General features: G+C 38.6%; 1 long non-coding RNA gene across 3 annotated transcripts in view; it reads right to left on the bottom strand.

Annotated features, from left to right (window-relative positions):
- Positions 1-6,944, bottom strand: part of LOC144587993 (uncharacterized) — a 34,512-nt gene extending 27,568 nt beyond the window's left edge. For all 3 annotated transcript variants that reach the window (XR_013543282.1, XR_013543281.1, XR_013543283.1), the window contains exon 1: positions 459-6,944. This is a non-coding gene — a long non-coding RNA (uncharacterized LOC144587993). The remainder of the gene's footprint in view (positions 1-458) is intronic.
- Between the last annotated feature and the right edge of the window lie 1,073 nt (positions 6,945-8,017).

Genomic DNA, 8,017 nt, shown 5'->3' on the forward strand with positions numbered 1-8,017 from the left:
AGCAGAGGTGGGACGCAAGGAAGGAAGGAAAGAAGGAGTTTACAATGCGGATCACATTGCAACCAGCATGAACGATGAACTCCCAAATCAATCTGCAGGCCCTGTGTAGGCACTGATTGTGATTTCAAGCGTAATACAGTACAGGCTGTAAATCAAATCCAGTGTAGACACACCCTGAGTTGCAGCAAGGAGACTATTTCCTTTTGCTTTGGCAATTTTGCTTTACCTTTGCTAAAAGCATGGCACCAGGCTAGCCTGCAGGCATTATAGAAAACAGGGCTGCCTCTCTAGAACCTTTCAGCAGCAAGTCATTCTCTCAGAGAAGCTTTTGCTGTATTGTCAGGCAGGCAGGCAGGCTCAGTGCTGAGGGATTCTTGGGAGCACCAATATGCTCCTGCTCTTTTATTTATTTCATGTGGTTCCAATTCAACAGCACCACAAATGAGCTTTTAACCTACTGGCATCCTTTTGCTGGAATCTGACAGCTCATTGAACGAAGCATTGCCATGACTCTGGGGAGAAAGAAAAAAAAATCACCATTGTTAATATTTCATAAAAAGAGGTTTGTGTAACTGTCATGTCCTTTCTCATGTTTCTTTCCTTATGTTGATGCCTGCCACAAGAGCTGTGTGTTTCCTTTTCAGAAGACTGTTTCCTTTTCAGTCTCTTGTAGTCTCTAGTTTAAGGACCTCCAGTTTCTGATACCTTTATAATAAGAAAGGAAAAAAAGTTTTTTTTTAAAGAAATGCCTTATGTGATTTATGTTTTTAAAAACATAAGCTAGCTTTTCACCCCATAGAGGTCTTTATCACGCTGGGCACCATAGAGCAGTGGATGGTTTAGAAAAAAACATAACATCTCCAAAAATCATGGCCAGATGCATGTGCCAGATTTCTTTGTTAATAATTCCTTTGTTTAAGAAAGACTCCTACTCATATGTGCACATCTGCACCTCAGTGTTGGTATGATAATGCCTCGAATGGGTATCTCTATATTGAGTCAGACCACTGGTGCGGCTGTGTTGTTGACACCAGGACTAGAGGCAAGAATATTTTCCAATCTATACTAGAGATTGCAGGGATTAAAACTGAGACTTTCCACATACAAAGCACGTGCTCCAGCACTGAGAGTCAAGCTCTTCTTTAAAAGGTTTCTGCAATTTTGAGTAGCCATTTTTTGTTTCTGTTACCCCCCCCCTTGCTGCTACTGACAAGCTGCTGAGTAACGGCAGCAATACTACCACAAAGGGCAGCGGGGAGGAACAAACTCAATTCTACCGTCCTTCTTCGCCTTTTAGAAGGGAATACCCTATCTTGTACATTTGTAGGACTCTATGGTGCAGGAGTGGACTCCTGTATCCTTTTGTCACAAAACAGGCTGGAACAGTTGCTGTGGAATTTGTGCTGGTGCCAAAATTGTCAGCTATTGGCAAATTATGGTGGCAGCAATGTGACCCCCTGAATTCAGAGAGATGTCCCAGATGGAGTACAAGGTGGAATACAAAAGAAAAATAACAGTACAAAACACAAAGAGGGAAATCAGCCATTGACAAATTGCATACAAATGTAATTCTAATATTTAAAAATAGATACATGGCTGAAAATTATGTTATTGGTATATATTTTGAATGTTATTATTCCAAATGTTAATAAATATAACTTTTTAAAAAAATATTAGTTTGATTTCTAAAACACCTTGACAATTTGCTGGACAAATCAATTCCTTAGTTTTATTTTTAATTAAGTAGTTCTTCCATACTGGCCAGGGGTTTTTTTTTGGTATCAATGCTATATCATCAGAATATGCTTGTAGCTTATATTCTTCTCCCCTGATTCTGAGGGCTCTAATTCCATTATTTTCTCTCATTTGTCTATTCAGAGTTTTTAAGGTTAAAATAAATAGCAACAGAGATAGAGGGCAGCCCTACCTTGTGCCTTGCTCCATTTGGATATCCTCAGTTATTTGGCCATCGACTTTGATTTTAGCCTTCTGTTTAGTGTATATTGCTTTTAACGCTTGCAAGAAATTTCCTTCTGCCCCCATCTTCTTTATTTGCAACAACTTGATCATTTTCTTAGGACATCCTGCCATCCCCTCCAATTTAGCATTTTGCCAGAGAATCCTGTTAGCTTGTGCTACTCTCTTGTATTTCTGGATTCTGCTCTCGGACCTTTGCTAGCTTGTTCTGTATTGGGATCCTTGCCCAAGAATTCCCTTGCATTGTTTCAGCTGGAGTTCCAACACTCTCCAGTTTCAAGGAAGTCTAAGAAGACTGGGGACGTGGTGGCGCTGTGGGCTAAACCGCAGAAGCCTGTGCTGCAGGGTCAGAAGACCAGCAGTTGTAAGATCAAATCCACGCGACGGAGTGAGTGCCCATCGCTTGTCCCACCTCCCGCCAACCTAGCGGTTCGAAAGCATGCAAATGCAAGTAGATAAATAGGTACCACCTCAGTGGGAAGGTAATGGCATTCCGTGTCTAAGTCGCACTGGTCATGTGACCATGGAAGATTGTCTTTGGACAAAATGCTGGCTCTATGGCTTGGAAACGGGGATGAGCACCGCCCCCTAGAGTTGAACACGACTGGACAAAAATTGTCAAGGGGAACCTTAACCTTCACCTTAACTAAGAAGACTAAGGAGAGGTAATTGTTGTCCCTTCTAATCTATCTTCTGGAAGTATTTTCCAGACACTTTGGTGTCTCCCTAATCTACACCCTTGCCTCCCCCCCCACCCCCCATGATTTAAGGAAATATTTTCCTTTTTTTTTCTTATCCTTTTTATCACCTCAACAAATAGTCTGCTCAGGGACTGCAGCCTGATTCTCAGAACCCTCTCACCCATGCAAGTTTGCTTCTTTTGGGTCTATATTTCTCCATCTTGGTTATTTATTGTTAAATGTGTGCTTTATTTTAATGTTTAATATTTATGTTCAGCAAAATCGAACTGTTGCCAGCTTTTGGGGGTAGACTGATTCTCTGCTGCCTTGCCTCTCTGCTTTTTTGGAGGCTAGAGCAGTTTTAAAAGGCTTTTGGATTGATTCTGATTTGTTTTGTCTTTGTTTTTGTTTTTCCAGTACTGTAGTTTCTATGGTTTTTGGGGGGATTTTTCGGACTAGTGCCGGAAACCACGAAGGCAGAAAAACAAAATAAAATTACTTGAATGACGTGGCCACTTCCATCTTAAATGAAAAGACTAGTGTCTGAAAAATTTGAAAACAACTACCGGAAAAAACCTGAAATGTAACAAATATGATTTTTGTTTGCCATGCACATTACTAGAAGCAGTACAGAGTCAGGCAGCAAATAACAAGCACAATGATATTTTAATGAAAAGTCAGAACATGTTGCTGAGAACTGATAGTAGTGGGACAAGAGAAATTGGTGAGTGGGAGAATAAGGAACACATTCTTTCAAATGCTTCTTCCCACTCATGTACTATTAGTTGCAAGTGGCAGGGAGACAAAATGTTTATCATCAAAAGCTTGCACCATAATAAATATATTAGTCTTTACAGCACCACAGTTTTTTGTTGTTTTTGCTGTAATATGCATAAGGTGCTTTGAAAATCTTACCCCATTCTCAGCATTTTACAGAGTTCTGACTTGTGGACCACAATTGTGGGGCACCTCCCCCCCATTGAAAAACAGATACTCATATATGTATTGACATAAAATTAAAATAATGTCTCGATTTTTAGTGGCTAATTGTTGTTTAATAATAATATTTTGGATGCAGAAATTTTCAAAAGAGGTACATGTATGTCATCACTTGCATTTTAGCAATTTCTGGTTTTTGTTTTTATATGCAAAAGTGATGAAAATCCCATTTCACACAGAAGGTGGTAGCAAATGCTAGAAGTGCCTGCAATGCTGCCTTATCCAGTTGTGGATATGGGTCTAACTGAGCACACCAGAATTGTTCTAAGTCTAATTTTTCAAATTCCATTTGAATACGGGTACTAGCCAGTATTTCTAGAAATTTTTTAATTAAATTATTGTCACCCATAGAGTTAAAGTAAAAAGAAATAATTTAATTTTTTAATTAAATTATTGTCATCTATAGAATTAAAGTAAAAAGAATCCATCTCTGCTCTTTGCCAATATCTCCCATAGAAAAATATCCATGAAAAGATGCACTTAATTGCTGCAAATGTATTACAAGTTCAGGTAAAATTGTGATTTTCTCATTTTCCAAAAAGATTTCATCAAGCAAGGGAAAGTTTACAAAATTACCATTTTCAGCTTGACATATTCAAATTTTTAGTTTTTCAATACAAGCAGATAATTTTTCAGCAGCTCTTATTATGTTCTTACCATATCCTTACACTGATATATTTAATTCATTCAGGTGAGTGAACATATCTGCTGAGTATGCCAGTTGAAGTACTGCATTTGTTCTTACAAAGTCTTTAACTAAATTACAATTTTGGTTAGTAAGAAACTGAATAATTCCCTTACACATTTCAAAAACCCTGCTTACCATACATCCCTTGGAGAGCCACCTTATATCAGTGTGATTAAGAAGCACAGTACAGTGGTGCCTCGCTTAACAACTGCCTCGTTAAACGATGAAACCGCTATACGATGACTGTTTTGTGATCGCTTTTGCAATCGCAAAACGATGTTTTAATAGGCAAAATTCGCTTCCCGACGATCTGTTCCCTGCTTCGGGAACCGATTTTTCGCTAGACAATGTTTTTAAAACAGCTAATTGGCTGCTTCAAAATGGCCACCCACTGTGTAAAATGGCTCCCCGCTGTGTTTTGGGATGGATTCCTTGCTTTATAGGCACTGAAAATGGCCGCCCCTATGGAGGATCTTCGCTGGACGGTGAGTTTTCAGCCCATTGGAACGCACTGAACGGGTTTTCAATGCGTTTCAATGGGATTTTTATTTCGCTTAACGAGGATTTCGCTCTACAGTGATTTTTCTGGAACGGATTATCCTTATTAAGCGAGGCACCACTGTATAGTCAGCACCAATTTCTTCTTAAAAAGTGTGAAAGGCACAATGATTAAGCGCCCATCTTTGGACATAATTTACTACATTTACTGCAATACCTGTTTTAACTTCTCTGGCAAAGTTTTTGATGCAAGTACATGGCAGTGCAACGTGCAATGTATTATGGATTTTTGCTTTTTGACTTTCTTCATATATGCAGAAAATCTGGAATTTTTGCCTAACATCACAGGGGCAAAGTCAGTGGAAATTGAGCCTACCACATCCATTGGTATTTGACATTTCAAAAAAAAAGTCTTTAATGAGATCGAAAACATCAGTTCCTTTTGCCGTCAACTCTAGTTGCTCCCAAAATAAAAATTCTTCCAGAATTTCCTTTTCCTTTATGTATCACACAACTAGTAATAGCTGATTGCAATTAGCAACTTCAGTTGACACCCAATTGAATACTCATTTTCAGAGGACTGGCTTTAATATCTTGTACTACTTGCAGTAAAATATTCTGACTGATATATTTTATGCATGATCGAATCACATTAGATAGTGGGATCTGAATTTTCTTATGTGCCTCAGAACCTAACACAATTTTTGCAATTTCCAATGCACATGGTTTTACCAATTCCTCAGCTATCATATGAGGCTTTCCCCCCAGCACATAGATATGCCACCTGATAAGAAGCTTCTAACAAAGGCTTCTAAATTGCTGCAAAATCAAATTTTGTGATAGTACCGCTGGTACCAAATTGTGTCTTCTTAGAGTGCAATATGTTAAGTGTATGTCCTGCAGCTTCACCACCATGCTGATTGTTGAAATGGTCTAACAGATGGTTTGAAATTTGAGTTTGAAAATATCTTGCAACATAAAATGGATTGTGGTCATCGGGTACCTTATTCCGCTGTCATACAAGTGAATCCATAAGCAACATAAGCATCTTTCCATTGGCATCTTTTCGACATGGCAAGGGTTACTACAAACAATAAAGTAATATTCACACATTATTTTGAGTACACATTTAAAGTAAATTATAAAATAAGATGTAAACAAAATTTAATGATAATTCTTACTGAAAACAAAAGGAAAACAGCATTTGTTTGTGTGTTGGCCTGCTTTGTTAACGTTTGTGCATGAAGAAGTGCATGTACCTGGGAATTTCTTATGGCACTGGCAAGTGCAAGCGCAGTGAGAAAAGTAGGACGGGTAGTAATGGGGATCATATTGTCATAGCATCTCGTCATAGCGTATGCCAGGACACACATACTCACATCAACCATGAGTACATCATACAGTCAAGTCAAATTTATAGAGAGACAACTTTAAATTTTATGTTATAAATCTAGAAGCTAAAAAAAAAGAGCAGTCGTTACCACTTGCACCACTGGAAATGCTTTCTTGTATCTCCAGGGGTGCACACACCCCTGGTTAAGAATCGCTGCATTAGAGGTTGCCTGTCTGGAAGCACCCTAACACTGCCACCCCCGGATAAAGAAGAATTTGACTGGAGCCAAGGTTCTTGACAGCAGTATCCATTTCACATATCTCAAGACTAGCTGCAAAACAAAACATATGCATCTTGCCTTAGAAATTCACAAGGCTTGCAGTGTATTCCAGAGAATGCATGCATTTCCAAAATACCAATGTGTAAAAACATGCAGCTGAAAAAAAATACAAGTATACTTTAAATTAGAGGTTAAATGTATGCAAAAATCTTACTGTAGACGAAGTGTGTACAGAAGAATGTCTACAAATTCCACGCAGAAAGTATAGAGTCTTACAACCTGATATAAACAAAGGAGGGAAGAAAAATTCAACTGGAATTTGGAGAAACGCACAATTAGGATACAGTTTTTCACATTGTTACACTACAACCTCTGGTTTCTTTAAAATAATGGTGATGTCAAAAACAAACAAAAAATTTCCATCATACATGGAACAAGATTTTAAGAATGAAATGCTCATTAGCCTTTCTCAGCAGTGTAAGATGAAATGAACTGCTCCCAATTTCAACTGAACAACATGGCTCCTTAAGAGGCCGGGTGGTTTTGCTTTCAGTTTTATTTTTGCTGGAGACCTTCAAAAGAAAGGCATTCAAAATACAGTATAAGCTTCATGACCCTACATGTATGCAGATAATAAAGCAACCCATGCCTGAGGGTATTAGTTATTTTGGATTTGTACGCATTGTTATGTAGAAAGTGCCTAGTTTAAATTTAAGTTTAAACATAAATTGCAAGGCTATAGTCCGGTCATGCTGACTGGTGAAATTTTTAACTGACTGGTGAGACATTATAAAATTTTTCAAGCCCTGGTGATTGGACAACGTAATTGCTGGAATGAACCAACGTATCTCCAGAGTGTTCCTACACTTTTCTGTGTCCCTGTCAGGGGCTTCAGTGTTTTTGGTTCAGGTGGGATTGCTCCATTTTGTTTTATTTCCAGCATATGTGGTCACTGGGATCAAAACAAAGCAAACTTCTTTCTTTAATTTCTCAGCTGGTTTGAATATCCCCATATCATTAGTAGATTAAACAGATATCTTGACCACTTAGTGGTGTAGGGAAATTGGGAAATTAAAAACTTTCTTCTTCTGTTACTCCAAAGAAGAGAGAGGGAACAAAAAAAACCTTTTTAAACAAATTAGCAAAAAAAAAAACAACACACCTTTTTAAACAAATTAGGGCAACACTAATACACTGCACCACTTAGAGAATTTTTTTTTGAAATGGAAATCTTCCTCTTATAATTGGGAGGAGACAGGAGGGGGCAAGGAAAGAGACTCCCCCCCCCCTTGTCTTTCCCTTTCTTAATGGAGCTAGACCCACATAGCATTGCTTGAGATGCCTATGCCACTTGGATGCAAGGGCCACACCAAATAGCACACCATACTTCTTCCCAACTTTCAGTGACACTATTTAGCCCAGCCCAGCCCATTCCAATTGAGCCTGTGTAGACAAGCCCTTGCTTTCAGCAAACAGAGTCCACGGGCTCCTTCCAACGTTAAAGGTTTAGTTAGGCCAAACTGGTTGTCATACTTAGTGGCTGGATAAGAAGACTCCTTTGA

This window comes from Pogona vitticeps, chromosome 3 (assembly GCF_051106095.1).
Source record: "Pogona vitticeps strain Pit_001003342236 chromosome 3, PviZW2.1, whole genome shotgun sequence".
Lineage (NCBI taxonomy): Eukaryota > Metazoa > Chordata > Lepidosauria > Squamata > Agamidae > Pogona > Pogona vitticeps.